At 44.2% G+C, this 16,612-nt stretch overlaps 1 long non-coding RNA gene across 1 annotated transcript; it reads right to left on the bottom strand.

The window, feature by feature from the left end:
• Positions 1-4,921: 4,921 nt before the first annotated feature.
• LOC306923013 lies at positions 4,922-5,910 on the bottom strand. Its single transcript, XR_013789990.1, has 4 exons — positions 5,812-5,910; positions 5,654-5,725; positions 5,499-5,562; positions 4,922-5,403 (listed from the first exon to the last, which is right to left on the bottom strand). It is a non-coding gene; the product is annotated as an uncharacterized lncRNA (long non-coding RNA).
• Between the last annotated feature and the right edge of the window lie 10,702 nt (positions 5,911-16,612).

Here is a 16,612-nt window from a genome sequence, read left to right as displayed (position 1 = left end):
ATGTGTTAATGCTCTTGTGTTCGCAGACGGACCAAAGGTGGCCTTCTCTGCTGGGTTGAGTAATGATGGATATGTTGGACCATTTGAGTCTTTGACCACTCTGGTTTATAAGAGAGTTCACACTAACATCGGCAACGCCTACAATACAGCTACAGGTAGGTGGAGATTAAGTGAATTGTGTTCATGAGTTTTACGTTAAGTGATTAAGGTAATTATGTTAATGACCGTGCCCCGGGTTTCCCAAAGGGATTTTAGGTCGTGCGTAGCTTGCGCACATGCTTATAGCGCATGTGCACATGCAGTATTGTGCCTGAACGCGTTCAACGAACGATCGTTCATGACCTCGAACGTTGGCGAACGTGAACTGAATGTACTGTATTTCCGCTTGATGAACGTCATTGTGAACGTGTTCGTTCATTCTGGTGTGTGTGAAGGGCGCTCTGCCACAGTAGAGGTAACTTAATTCAAGGGTGTGCCAGATTTCCATAGAGCCTACCAGGCAATAACCCAGCTAAAACACACCGTAAACAGGCTTTAATATGTAGCGGAAAAAACACCTCAATCTGTCCCGATCCTGCTAAAGCATAATAAGCCTGGAATGTTTTAGTGTCTAGTTTTAGTCGACTAAATATCATAAGATTTTAGTCGACTAATTCTACAGTTGATTTAGTCGAACAAAATGTATTTCAGCGGGCCTTGATGCCGTCGTAATGACTGATTTTACACTTGCTGAAAATAGCCGATCTACAAGCTCACAACGTGTCACAGCGCAACGCATTGCGAGCTTGTAGATCAGCTATTTTCAGCATGCAACCAAGTGTAAAATAACTTGTACTGGATCGCTTGTCCACTAGTCCCTTCCTAACATTTTAGTCTAGTTTTTATATGTTGACGAAAATGTCAATATATTTAGTCTTAGTTTTAGTCACCATAGCTTCGTTTTTCGAACATTTTTCGACACAGGGTACGGGTTGGAGCAGACATTGAGAACTCTATAGTCACAGCTAGGCCGGTGAGAACCTTGGAGTGGGTGACTATAGGGACTATATGGGCAGTGCTCTTCTATAGTCACAGCTAGGCCGGTGAGAACCTTGGAGTGGGTGACTATAGGGACTATATGGGCAGTGCTCTTCCCTAGGCCGGTGAGAACCTTGGAGTGGGTGACTATAGGGACTATATGGGCAGTGCTCTTCCCTAGGCCGGTGAGAACCTTGGAGTGGGTGACTATAGGGACTATATGGGCAGTGCTCTTCCCAGCCATTGTTCCTTTTGCCTGGAACACAACCGGATTTCACGGCTTTTCAACAACTTGTTGCTCTTATAGACTTTTTGTTCTTTCCATAGATATGCTATGTGTTCTTGTCAAATCATCATTAATATTTCATATACAGCCGTTTTTTTGGCAAAAACTACATTTTATTCACTACTTTTCCATCTGCTCGTCTGCTGCGAGATGAAGGTTTCTGTTCCTCGCCGAATGAGCTGATACAATGCACATTAATTCCATTTTCTCCAGAAACTGGCTGTATCAAATATGAATGGACGTCATTAACGACGCACAGTCACTCCCCTGACAGAAAGGCCGGGGTGGTCGGTTTATTTTTCAAACACAGTTCTTATATGAAGCGACATAAAATCGCCCTATGGAGATTTCAATACAAATAAAAAAATACACAAACCTGTGTGTTGGTGCCCTCTACTGAAAGTGACGTCAGACTTCGGTGCTCTATTGCATTGTTCCTAGCTATAATACTAATGGCAGATATCTGAAATTACATTTGTAGGCCTACTAGTCAAAATATGAAATGCAGAGATCCATAATTTGTTTTTGTTTTAATTTTGGATATCTGAAATGGTAGTTTCTCCTAGTAGAAATTGCATTGTAGATATATGAAATGGTAGTTTGTCCTAGTAAGAATTTAATTATAGATATCCAGAATGTTGATTTTAGATATCCAGTTACGGATATCCAAAACTTAAAGCCCATACACATGAATGGAAAAAGTGATGTCATTTCTCCTAGGAAGAATGACATTATGGATATCTGAAATGACAGTTATGTATAGGAATAATGTCATTGTAGATATCTGAAACATACATTTTGACTAGGAAGAACTGAATTATAGATATCTAGTATACACATCCAGTCTAGCTATTAAATGTTAAAACGGCCACTTATATTATTTAAATGATTTAAAGATATCTTAAATAGAATTTTGACTAGGATAAATTAAATTCTAGATATCTTGAAATACTATTTCTACTAGTAAGAATGTTATTATGGATATCTTTAATTACAATTATGGCTAGTGAGAATGCAGTTTTGACTAGGAGAAACATGGTTTTGGATATCTAAAACATATATTATATCATCATCATTTTTCGACCGCGGTCAAGATCATGGATTTCACAATGCCACGGCAGACTTCATTACCATCCCCAGTTCCTGCTTACTGATGCATGTGACTCCCTAGCGATGACATCAGAGTACGACAGTTTTCTACCTCTGGTCTGCTTTGAGGCAGGACTCCAGAGAAGGGAAGATATAACCTCATTGTCAGCTCTGTAGCAGTGGCCGGCAAACTGTGTTCTTCTGAATTGGACTAGTGAAGTGATGAACCCAGTGATGAACCCTATTGTAGTCATCAACCTGTTTCAGAAGAGTGTTGTTAAGTGTTTTTATAATGTGGTTATTGTTGGATTTGCATATATTTACGTATTCAGTTTGTCTCGTTGAGGTAAAGACCAACACAGTTGGAGGCCTGCTCAAGAGACTGAAGGAGAGCCTGAGCGTATTCCAATGATTGACTGATAAGCGCGATGTCATCAGCGAAGTCAGTGTCGGTTAGGTATTTAGCAGGATGACGAGAGCTTCTCCTAGGGTTTAGTTGGTAGCCCTTATCATTGATAGTATCAACTGACATACGAAGAACATAATCAACAACAATAATAAATAGAAACGGGGAAAGTGTGTCACCTTGGAGAATGCCAGCAAGGATGGGGAATGATGGTGTTTCTCCGTCAGGAGTAGGGATGATCGCTGAGGTATTTGTATATAGAACTTTTATGGCATTGATCATTTTGTCGGGGATACCATATAATTTAAGAATTTCAAACATTTTGGCTCTGTCCACTGAATCAAAAGCCTTTGAGAAATCAACAAAGACTAGTGCGAGATCAATGTTGCAGAGCTGTGATTCCTCAATATATGTGATTCCTCCATATATTACAGATAGGAGGGTGGTTTGATTAAATGTTAAACGGCTTGCCATAGTACAATCGGTTAAGTATGCGCCTTCGGGAAACACCCATAACGTCGTAAAGCACCCTTCATAGCAGAGCCTTCGTAAGGACTGCGCGTATAGCACCCTGCAGGTTCTCTTTAGGAAACGCGGCCCTTTACATTAATGATTATGTTAATTATGCTAATGAGCTTTACATTAAGTATGATTATGAGCTTTGAATTAAGTGATTATGTTAATTAAGTCTACAATTGACTAAGTTAATTATGCCAATGAGCTTCAACTTACATCTCCGTGAAAACATATCAGTAACTGCATGTGAAGGGTTAATCCTGCTGTGTCATTAACAGGCTAAAATGTTTAAACATTCTTCTAAAATATCGGATCTACAAGCTCACAACATGTTGCTATACGCATTGTGAGCTTGTAGGTCGTCTTTAATTGCTTTCAAAATAGAGCTGTAGTCACTATACAGTGTTTAAAAGTGTCAACATGACCCTGTGTTTTCTTCCTGTGTGTGTGTGTTTGTGCGTGCGTGTGTGCATGCATGCGTTACGTGCGTTGCGTGCGTGTCTCCTCCAGGTGTTTTCCACGCCCCAGTGAGAGGTGTTTATTACTTCAGGTTCACCGCAGCTAACTTTGGGCCATCGGAGAACGTGTTGATCTACATGTATAACAACAACCAGCGATGTATCAGTAACCGTGGATACAATAATCACGGCGGACTGTACGAATACGTCTCTAATGGCGTGACGGTAGAGATGGAGCAGGGAGACACCGTGGACATGAGGTTACCAGGTGGCACTGGTAGTCCCTACAGGCTCTATGACGACGCAAACAATCACAACACATTCAGTGGTTTTCTGCTCTATTCTATGTAACACCGTCTGCTATACTGACACTGCAATACTTTAGTACTTTTGCAGGTGTGTAACTTGTAACAGTGTGTTTCTACACTGTGGCTATACCTACTTGTACGTCATTGTGGATAAGAGTGTAAATGTCTAAATTGTAGTTGTATACTGTACTTCATGTAAATGGTATTTGTACTTTTACTCCAGTAAAAATGTGAGCACTTCTTCCTCCACTGGTCCTGGTAGCATTAGCCTACATTAAAGAGCCATAATGCTCATATTCATGTTGTCAATAAAGACATTACATTAAAGAACTTCCATATTGTCAATAAAGACACATTCAGAAGTACCATTGTGTCAAGTGTATGTTTTAATGATTATTTTTAACCAGAATATGTGATTGTATTATACCGGTATTTAAGTTATTGTATTTTTGCATGCATGCATTGTCTGCCTGCCTGCCTGCCTGCGCTCAGCTGCATGATGGGAAGCTGAATATTTGTCTGGAACTTCCGGGGACCCCCACACAGAGTTGCACCACTCACTTCACAGGTGTGATTTTATTCCGTTTCTTTTGTGAAAATTCATGAAAGAAGAGTAGCTTTTAAAGTAGCCATGTATTGCTGTACTTCAATATATTGTGTTCTAGGGTACATAACTACACAGCCCCAGTACAACTCTAATAAAAATATGAACAACACACAAAAAACATGTGTGTGACAGGGTGATACGGATTGACCTATTAACATATAACACTGAACACCTGGAGCACTTAATGACTCCCCAACACAGATTCGTTTTACATTGATGAAGGCAGGCAGAGACTTGTGTATCAAAATTACAAAAGGTTTTATTAAACTCAATAGCAGCAGCAATTATGTTATTAACCAAAATCAATTAATTATTATGAAGTCAATATTAAGATATTTCAAATCAGCAAAATAAGAGTAGATGCATCAACAGGATAAAATGCTTCATAAGGGCAATATAAAAGCAGTACTTAAGGTTCCTCTCCTATGGGGAAATAGCTGTTGGCTTACGATACTGGTGGTGTCAAACTCAAGAAACAAAATAGACATTAGACAATGAATGCAAAACAAGCTAACGCAGAAATAAAGGATAGGCTACAACTCGACCACCCCAGGGGGGACCCTATCGTTAGTCTACTAGAGCCAGTGTGGTGACATGGGCGTGTCCCACCGGTCGTTGTGAACGACTGGGAGGAATGGGTGGACCCCCGAAGGAGAGGAGGTTGGGTGAATGCGCCGTAAACAAACCACAGCAAAGCAGCAGTGGTGATGCTGGCCCTGCAAAGCACAAGCGGCCGTGTTAAACTAATACTTAAATACTAAATCCACTGAGGCAAGAACAGAGAGAGTTCAGAGAGGACAAAGAGACCTACCGCTTTAATGAGGGCGACACGCACCGTCGTGATGCCCACCGCGGCGGACCAGACAAGAGGACAACTGTAACACAAGAGCCCGTGTTTATTCCTGTGGTGTCAAAGACACCCAAACTAACTAACATGTACTGCGGATAAGGAAGCCGTCAACATACTTGGATGGTGACGTACACCGCATGCAGGACTCCAGAAGGAGGGAGCAAATGGAGTGTAGCGTAGCCCCAAGGCTAAAGAGACAAGTAATCACAGTCAAGTTTGAGACCAATGAATAAGTGCAGATGATTATGTCAAACAGCCAAAGAGATTAACATACCTGCACCAAATATAAACAGCACACACACGCCGCAGTCTGTGTGGACACACCGGCTGACAGAGCCTGGTGTGGCAGCCACCACAAACAGCAGAGAGAGAGACAACCAGCTGACAGGAGACCAGCTGCCTTTATACTCTACTAATGAACCCACTAATCAGTGGGTGGAGGATGGCTGTGACACTGATCCATCCACCAACAAGGGTGGGAGATGGGCCGTGTCATTGCACGTCCATCCTGCCACACATGCAACAAAAAAAAGTTAAAAAAGAAAAGTAAAAAAACATGAAAACAAAAGTCATAATAGTGGTCTACGTAAGGGTCCATTCATTCATACCCAGTGGTGGAAAGTAACTAAGTACTGTACTTCCCATCGGCTGTGCAGTGAAAGCAATATCACTATACCTTCGTAGTCTGACGTCACGCTAATGTGCAGATCATCTGGCTTCAAAGAATTGAAACAACTATAATTTTCCTCGGTGACACAAATCTTGGGAAGTTATAAAGTAGCCGGAACGAGTCTACAATAATGTTTTCAAGCGCCATTCACCTCGTAGCTAGCGGGCTGCCGAAGAAGCACCTATAGCGTTGATAGTGTAGCACTTGATACTGCAAAAAGCGGCACAGTGATACTGAACAAAAACAAATAGTGCCATGATGTGACAGAGAGATCAAAGTTGAACGAAAGCTGCTCTATATGGTAGAAATAGGTCAACAATACAATAATGTGTGGCCCCCAGTGCCGCCTGCTGGAACTACTTAATATTCCCAAAAAACAGAGCAGAACTCACACCACGGGACTCGGTCAATCAATGAATACCTTTGCGACCACTAAAAAAACACAAAAATATGAACTAACCCTTTAAGTATTGTACTTAAGTACAATTTTGAGGTATTTGCACTTTACTTGAGTAGGCCTATTCTACTCCACTATCTCAGATCCGAATGTGTACTTTTATTCCACTACATTTATTTGAAAACTTTAGTTGCTATACTTACTTATAATGTGAGCTTGTAGATCTGCTATTTTCAAAAGATTTGAAAACTTCTGCATAATGAGTACTTATACTTTTCCTACTTTTAAGTACATTTTGATGCCAATACTTTTGTACTTTTACTCAAGTATATTTTGAATTTCTGACTTTAACTTAACTAGAGAGTACTTCTATATTGCAGTATTGGTACTTTTACTTAAGTAATACATGTGCGTAAATGTTCCACCTCTGCTCAATTATAGCTCAATTGTAGTAAATTCTTATAATGACTGGATTCCGAACATTGTTGCCCCACAATGACATGTGCTCAGAGGAACACTTTTTAACGGCTGGTGACCCCCGGAAAAGGCTTTGGCCATGTCTCGCGAGCCCCGCCCCACCCCCATCCCCACCTCCAATACAAATTGGCCGCTACAATAACCTTAATAATAGAGAAAATACACCATAAATAAATACTGAAACCAGATATAATCATTAAGGAAAGTTTATGCATGTAGTGTTCTATGTAAACTCTTAATTTCCATTTCCCAGCCATTCAGTGGCTTTTTTCAGTTTGTTTTTTTGCTTTATTTTAATAATCTGGGGCCCCCTCCAAAATTATTTGACGACCCCCCCGAGAGGTCGCAACCCCCAGGTTGAGAACCCCTGATATAGAATACGTGGTTAAATAAAAAAATGTGGGTTTTCATACAAAAACACCTCATCTTAGACAGTAACAGTAACACAGGAAAAAGAAAAAAAGTTACTTTTAGGTATTTCTACAGTATATATATACAACCCAGGAAAACTTCTTGCAGTGGAATTATGGCAACCTTCCCTACATAGAGGGAATGCGCATGCTTAAAGTGAATGGCACATTGAGTGGCAAAGCAACAGGCAAAGTGAGTTTAACATTATTTAATGTTGTTTAATGCAATCAGATAGGACTTTTCTGTTTGGATGTATGGGCTGTCAAGGCCAAGTTTTTTGCCACTCAGTATAGGCATTCCTGCATAACTTCCGGGTTTGATGATGATGTCACGGGAATACCCTCTATTATTTAAAGTCACTTTATTTATTTCCACATTACTGTAACAAAAAAGAAGACGAGCTACAAGTTGCATTGTATGACTTTTATTTGAGGTCTCGATCGACCAAATAATGAACCAAGTCACATGGTGAGTGGATCATCCTCCATGACTTCCCTCTGGAGCTGTGGAATAAGCACAGGAACACGATGACAACAGAACCAATGGAAAACTATCATTAATATTTACCAGAGTATGCATGTTTTTAAGTTGCTCACAGAATCAGAAATGATTATTTCTAACAACAAAAAAAATCTGCTGCTTTGATATAGCATCACAAACATTGCTATGTACAGTATAACATAACATTTTTGTAATTTTTGAATGCATAATTTGAATTTAGGTCAGGATTTAGAAGGCGTTTCTTTTTTTCTTTTTTTTCCATCAGCCTCAGTCCTAAATGGGTTAATTAGGCTAATTGGTGTCAAAAATACTGTATACGCAACTGTATGCTATGGGAATTCTCATTTAGGCTACTGTTTAACCACAAGGAGCATTTCAGTCCAGTCCAACAATAGGGCCTGTTGACTATTATGTCCTCACCTTAACCTCTTGGGATGGTATGGTGTTATATGGAGTTGGAACAATAGATGTTCAGGAGGCGGAGAAACGCACATTGGCCCTGCCTTCATGCCACTCTCCGCCCTCCACGTCAATCTACCTGTCCCCATTTATACCTGCCCAGTACCACCCAGAATCCTCCATGTTTTCGCCCGCCTCGCTGCGTCGCACACTAGCCGCCTTCCCACAGGCTTCTCGCAATTTCAATTAATACCATTTCTTTACTTACCGTCGTCCACGGAACCAGCATTCTACCTCCTTCGTTCGTCATAACTCCCGCCGCCATATAGCCACGGCGTCCCCGTCCTCCACCCTCCAGCAACAACAACATCCTCCATCCACGGCTTCCAACTTCGCCCCCCGTTCGCCAGCGCTCCCGTTCCCGGTTCTGTACTTCCAACGCCACCCAGGCTCACCAACACGTTTGCTGCGGACACACAGACAGACGCCTCCCGCCCCAACTTTCGAAACCGGCACACCGCCACGACACGGGACCCTCGCCGATCAGATGACGTCTCCCACATGTCCAGAGTCACGCTGTTCGAGCCAAGCAGAATGATCCATCCGCCACACCACCGCAACAATTCACAAAGCTAAGTTTTTCATTCAACTGTCCTTCATTAAGCCACAGCGTAGCCCAGGGTTTCCTTCACGCCCGAAGTTTCACAACCTGACGCAGCCTGTGACGTCATCACTCCGTGACAGCTGCAACTAGGAGCAGTTCTTGCTGAAACCACACGGGGTCGCTGAAAGCCAGCTAACGGATTGCACTTCATAGTGCATTTCCCTGTAGCCAGGCTTCTTTGCAGTCTTTCATTCAGGCCTCAGCCTTTCATTCAGCTTTTTGTCCGTCAGATAGCCATGCTCCCCCCGTCCCCCCTCCTTCTCTCAGCTCATACTCAGCTCGTACTCAGCATGTACTCAGCTCGTACTCAGCTCGTACTCAGCATGTACTCAGCTCGTACTCAGCTCGTACTCAGCATGTACTCAGCTCGTACTCAGTTCGTACTCAGCTCGTACTCAGCATGTACCCAGCTCGTACTCAGCACGTACTCCCCTGCGTTGGCCCCGCCCACCTCTCCTCCGTTCTCCCCCGTCCCCCTCACCACGTACTCAGCATGTACTCAGCATGTACTCAGCATGTACTCGGCTTGAGTACACGCACGTACACGCACGTACTCCGCATGTACTGCCCATGCGTTGGCCCCGCCCACCTCCCCCATCCCTACATCCCACTCAAACTTCCTCCGGCGCTCCTCAGGCTCCGCCTTCTCTTCCTTTCCCTTCCTCCTCGGGCCAGCCACCCTGCCAAACCCCGCTGCCACACCCAGTGGACCACACCCGCCGGTCGGGCTTGCCAAGCCAAGGGCTTACGACAGAAGAAGAGAAGGAGACACCCAGCGCCAGCGGACCACACCCACCGGACGGGCTCGCCGCGAACGGAGCTGAAGGTCGAGGCCAAGGGCTTACGACAGAAGAAGAAGACAACCGGCGACGGCATCGTGTGGCTCCGCCCAACCCCCCCCCCCTCTGTTCTCTCCTGTCCTCCTCCCCACGTAGCATGTGCTCAGCATGTACTCAGCATGTACTCAGCTTGAGTACATGCATGTACATGCTCGTACTCAGCATGTACCCCCCATGCTTTTGCCCCGCCCGCCCCCCGTCCGTTCTCTCCCGTCCCCCTCCCCACGTAGCATGTACTCAGCATGTACTCAGCTTGGGTGCATGCATGTACATGCTACGTGCCCCAGGCTCTGCCCGCCTTTCCCCAAGGCTCTGCCCGCCTTCCACCAGGCTCTGCCCGCCTTCCACCAGGCTCTGCCCGCCTTCCCCCAGGCAATTGGCCCCGCCCACCCCCCCTCCGTTCCCTCCCGTCCCCCTCCCCAAGTAGCATGTACTCAGCATGTACTCAGCTTGGGTGCATGCATGTACATGCTACGTGCCCCAGGCTCTGCCCGCCTTCCACCAGGCTCTGCCCGCCTTCCACCAGGCTCTGCCCGCCTTCCACCAGGCTCTGCCCGCCTTCCACCAGGCTCTGCCCGCCTTCTCCCAGGCCCTTGGCCCCGCCCACCTCTCCCTACATCCCACTCAAATTTCCTCCGTCCCTCCAACCTTTAGGGCAATCGTGGACAACCTGACCACCGGCGCTCCTCAGGCTCCGCCTTCTCTTCCTTTTCCCTTCCTCCTCGGGCCAGCCACCCTGCCAAACCCCGCTGCCACACCCAGTGGACCACACCCGCCGGACGGGTTGCCAAGCCAAGGGCTTACGACAGAAGAAGAGAAGGAGACACCCAGCGCCAGCGGATCACACCCGCCGGACGGGCTCGCCGCGAACGGAGCTGAACGTCGAAGCCAAGGGCTTACGACAGAAGAAGAAGACACCCAGCGGCGGCATCGCGTGGCTCCGCTCAACCCCCCCTCTGTTCTCTCCTGTCCTCTTACGTCCCTCCATCCCCCCCAGGCTCTGCCCGCCTTCCACCAGGCTCTGCCCGCCTTCCCCCAGGCTCTGCCCGCCTTCCCCCAGGCTCTGCCCGCCTTCCACCAGGCTCTGCCCGCCTTCCACCAGGCTCTGCCCGCCTTCACCCTGCCCCCTCCTACCCTATGCTGGCTCTCCCCAGTGTCCCCTCTACGCTGGCACTCCCCAGCGTTTTCCTCTCCTTCTCTGTCTTCACAGCTAGTCCGGCGGCCGCCCCGCCCAACTCCCCCCCGCCCCCCCCCCTCCCCCGTCCCCCCCCTCTCTCTCCACGGCCGGACCAGGGCAGCCCCGAGAGTGCCTGCCCCAGGAGATTCAGCCAGACCCTTCCCCCACGCTCGATCCGCCTTCCTCCCTTAATCCCATCCCCAGTTCTAGACCTTGCTCGTCCCTTTTGGGGATAAACAACGTCCGCACCAGATCTGCCATCATCCCCAGCCTTAGAACGGCCTTTCCCTTAATTAGTAGTCGCTCCCTGTTTCTCCTTTTGGGGATTTCGTCCATGTGCACCGTAAGACGAACGCCTTACGACGAACGCCACACGACTAGTGCCATACGACCTCCTCCCCAAAGACTCCAGGGTCGGCGACCCCCCCGGAACCTACACATCTGCATTCATTCATCCTTCCTCCATCCCTCCATTTCCTCACTGTCAATAAATCCCTTAAACCTCCCAATGGTGTGTTTATTCCGACTAGTGAAATGGAGTTGGAACAATAGATGTTCAGGAGGCGGAGAAACGCACATTGGCCCTGCCTTCATGCCACTCTCCGCCCTCCACGTCAATCTACCTGTCCCCATTTATACCTGCCCAGTACCACCCAGAATCCTCCATGTTTTCGCCCGCCTCGCTGCGTCGCACACTAGCCGCCTTCCCACAGGCTTCTCGCAACCCACCCCCACCCCTTCACCTCCACAGCAGCTTCTCTCCCCGCTCCCCCCAAAGGAGCTTTTCCGGCACTAGAACCACTACATTCACCTTGCCAAAAGTGGATCAAACGATTAAAAACAAAACTCTCTCCTCTCCTTCTCAGGTTCCTGCTGGGGGATTTCGTCCATGTGCACCGTAAGACGAACGCCTTACGACGAACGCCACACGACTAGTGCCATACGACCTCCTCCCCAAAGACTCCAGGGTCGGCGACCCCCCCGGAACCTACACATCTGCATTCATTCATCCTTCCTCCATCCCTCCATTTCCTCACTGTCAATAAATCCCTTAAACCTCCCAATGGTGTGTTTATTCCGACTAGTGAAATGATGGTATGGTGGTAATCCTCCACCATATCATCCTCTTCCATATCATCCATATATATCCTCTCCCTCAAAATCTTCCATGGCATCCTCTTCCATATCACCCTCCTCGTAATCCTCTGCCTCTTCAGCCTCGGGTGCGTCTTCGACCTTTTCGGACTCGGGGGCATCTTCAACCTTGGCGGGTTTTGGGACATCTTCAACCTTGGCGGGTTTAGGGAGGTCTGCCGCCTTTACAGCAACTACAGAAGAAGAAGAAGAAGATTACGGTGGAAGATTGCAATGGGAAGTGCATTCCATAGTTTGGGTGCCAGAAGGGAGAAGAGTTTGGGTCGTGTGGAGCGTTGTTCTGCCGCTTTTAGTGAATGTTCTTCCAGCTTCCCCACGTTGGCTGATCTGAGCGTGCGGGAGTGTTCATGGAGATTTCTTTGTTTGTTTTTGTCACATTACTGATCCAATATTACAATATTTGATTAATTGAAGCAAACCGTAGGCCAAGGTAAAACTATGTATTTAGTATTTACTAAATATTTTGGACCTATAGTGACCTATAAAGTTTCTCTGTAAAACAAAAAACAAATATAATTCATGAACTCCAAAACAAGTTCATGTTTACATTATAGTTTAGCTAAGCTTAGTTTCCTATTTAGGAATGCAACAAAAAAACTAAAAGGAATGAAAATAATCTCCATGAATTTAAGGCTTCATGGAGTATAAGAAAATGATAGACGGTGATTTCAGGGGTGAACTACCCCTTTTAAGTTACAGTGAAATGGCTTGACATCAAGTCACATGCAATTATACATCTTATGAAACAGGTTACCTGGCTTATCCTCGGCTTTGGCATTCTGCAATGCTGCCGCGTTAATAGTGGCCAATACGGCGAACAGAAGGATCACAGTCTTCATTTTCTGTGAGAATGTGAGACAAAAGCTGACAGTTAGTCTGTATGACTTTGAATGCTGTTGGATCTGCTAAAGGAACATTGAATGTAATCCTCATAAGACAGTGGTGCTCAAAACTTTCTGGGCCGGGATAAAAAACAATTCTTACGATCGATATTGCAAAATCACTTTTTGAGGTTTGAAATACAAAATATAATGCTATGAGAGTGTTTGTACATATTTCTTATCTTTAAGATCTTAGTGTTTTGCTAATTATTCGGTGGCACACTTGGCAAGGTTGAGAATCGCTGTCATTGCAGTCACAGTCAAGTATCAAGTAAGTATTGCGCTCACCTTCAGTAGTTTGGGGCGGAAGTCCTCAGAGCTGAAAAGATCGAACCACGTCAGTGATGTCTAGCTGTAATGTGAAGTTTATCTTCCCCATCTACTGGTATATATAGCGCACTAAAACTGCCCTGAGTGTTGTAGTGGCAGAAAATACTACACTGCCTGGAGCAAGGCTTCCACCTTTTGATTGTCTGTCAGCAGCAGGTATGAATGTGGAATGTGGAATGTGGAATGTTGAGTATGGAATGGAAGTGTGTCGTACGTGTGGATGAACGGAAAATACTATTTTTGTATGGTGATTTCCTAGTATAAATGTGGCGTTGTGAACAAGTAAGTATGAAGAATGTAGTCCTGGTATTTTAGTTAAGTGTCACCACCCATGGTTAGTAGGACAGCAGTTAGCAGTTGTCAGCGGCAGACTCAAAATAGCAGGTCTACCGGGACGCACATCCCAGTAAGTGCTGTCTTGTTGGCAGTATAGCAGGCTAGATAGTAGTAATGGTTAATAGTAGGGTTGTTTTAAGGTCCGAGTATTCAAAGTAAACCATATACAGAACGTGGTTAGCTGATCATCATGGTCATATATATATTATCTTATTACGTCTTATTATAAAATAATGACAATATAACAATTTCCCAGAGTCACGGCAAGTTGAGTGTAATTGGGCTTTGTCACTCTCTATATTTGGACTAAATAGATAGGCAAAATTATACTCAAAGCATGAAATGTATAGGTAGTAAGTAACTCCTTACAATAGGCAATATTTGTAACTGTCATCACATTTTTTCCCAGTCAAGACAGGAACCCCTGTTTTTGTTTTTCCTAGGAACCTTTCGTTTTTGTCGCTATACAGAATATATCGGTATGGCATTTTTTGTGGAAAGATTAGAGAGGTCCTCAGGGAACTTAAGATCAGATTCAAGTAAGGGACATTTTTCAGGACAGGCAGTTCAGAAAGTAGCCCCGTTCTTCTCCCCTACCATTGACAGCAGCTGCTCTGAGTGGACACACTTGGGACGGGTCGAGCTGGGAAGTCTGGTGAGTGTAAATAAGTCTATTATTACAGTAATATGAGTGGTGGAGAAAGGTTCTGAAATGTGTTACTTATACATACACGATATAGGAATACTCTGTAGCAAGTAAATGTCCAGAATTCAAATGTAGGCTTAATAGTAAATTAGTGTTGGCTGTGGCTGTATTTAAGAAACTATAAAACTAAAACAATTTAGCAGAATGTCTCATTTTTAATTATAAAATAACTGTAAAATAAGCAGATCTACGAGCTCACAATGTGTTGTTCTTGTAAAATAGGTAATTTACAACATAGATATGGAACAGTAAAGTAAGAAATAAGTTGTTGTCACCAACAGTGGATGGCATGACGTCATGTCTCCCTCCCATGCGTGCCCAGGAGCACTGAAGAATATATATAACACAGGCAGATAGATACCGTATACTACTGAGTATCTCATATTGTAAGTAAGACTCACATATCAAGGGGTACCTAAATCATTGGGCTTGACTAGTTCACCAGCCCCCCCAACGCCTAAGGCAAGATAGCATAGGCATTTTCAGTTAATGTGTGGGACACGCAAAATGTAAACTTGTCCGCAGAAATAGCCTGATCACAGCTCATAGTGTTCAGTTTTCAGTTCAGTTTAGTTTCTCTAATTTAAGGAGAGTTTCACAGCATGACATGTCACTTACGCCAACCAGGTGTCCATTTGCACCCCTCATTTCAGAGTAGCAGTGTGATTGACAGGCATCAGTGTTTGGGGGGAGGGGGGGCAAGAGAAGGTCCCCTAATAGTTGGATAATTCACACACATGGCAAATGCCCTGTTGGCTCATTTTTGTAGTCAACATTTACCTAATACCTCTCCTACCTCACTTTATTCAGCTAGAGATCGTGGTCAGGCATTTCACTTAACTATATTCTTGATTCCAAGCAGTGATGTAAATAGATTATCAATGTAATGAGTCCTGGGATGCAGGAATGATTTTGTAAATAAGTCAGGGGGATCTATCAGTCCCATGTCAACAACGTTAGGAGTTATATTTTGCCATTTTTACAAAGTGCAGCATACTCCACAGTTCAGTAACATAGCGTAATACACACATGCACTGTCACTGACGGTGCATGGTTACAGCTGCTGTTGCATTGTAGTCAGTCTTTTTCCTATTTGTATGAACAATGGTTAGATACCTGTGCAACCGGATTTCTGAATCCGATTGTGTTTTCATTACTGTTAGTAACACTACCAGTGTTGAAAGTGCGAGCTTCATCTTTGTACATAGAATATGGCTTGTAATATCCCAAAAAGGGGCATAAACAGTTGTCGCTTCCAGCCGGCATCCTTATGTCAGACAGGGACCTGTCCATGCAATTATGTGCCGGAGGAGGACTTTAGAAGGAAGGATTTTTATTATCTGGACTTTCCATCAAACAATCAAGCAGCAAGCATACTGGTCAATTAATTAAGACGCATACACATTTGTATGATAAGCTATGAGGTTCAATTTGAATGTCTAGTTGATCATGGTGTTTATTTATATATCAATAAATATATCAATAATAGTGTAAACCATATACAGCAGAGTCATGTAAATACTAGCATTTTATTTTAAGAAATCAGTTGAGTGAACCCGTGGATCAGCTATTTTCAATGAACAAGATTTAACAGTTAAAAACCATTTAACCAAGTCGGCCTTCCTACTTACCGGAGAAAGTTTATTGTTAGTGTGTGTTTTTCAAAATGTATTCCTAGATGTGTTTATCCTTAGTTTATTTCTTTATAGATGTGAGATCATTTTATTTGAAAAATGTACCGAAAGATAGAAAAGGATTTTTAAAAATAGCAGATCTGCGTGCACAAAACATACCTAGCACGTTGTTTCAATTATAGATAGACTGGCAGGAGGAAGTGACGAATAGGGTAAAATAGTTTAGTGTTAATAGGATGTTGATGCTGTTAAATAGCTTAGGTAATATTAAAAATGTTTAAAGTAAAGCGATGGTTCTAGCAATTATGAGCAATTCTATGGATAAATTCTATCTATATCCGACAGAAGTGCTCAGAGGGGGGACATGTATAGTTTAAGAAGTGTATAGTTTATGAAGTATAGTTTAAGTTGAACATAATTTAATTCAAATTCATTTTAAGCATTGGAACATAATTTGTCTATGGCGACATATTGTCAAACCTCTAAAGCTACATTCAG

The sequence above is a fragment of the Electrona antarctica genome (genome assembly GCF_951216825.1).
Source record: "Electrona antarctica genome assembly, chromosome: 5".
NCBI classification, from domain to species: domain Eukaryota; kingdom Metazoa; phylum Chordata; class Actinopteri; order Myctophiformes; family Myctophidae; genus Electrona; species Electrona antarctica.
This window is presented reverse-complemented; position numbering and strand designations above follow the sequence as displayed.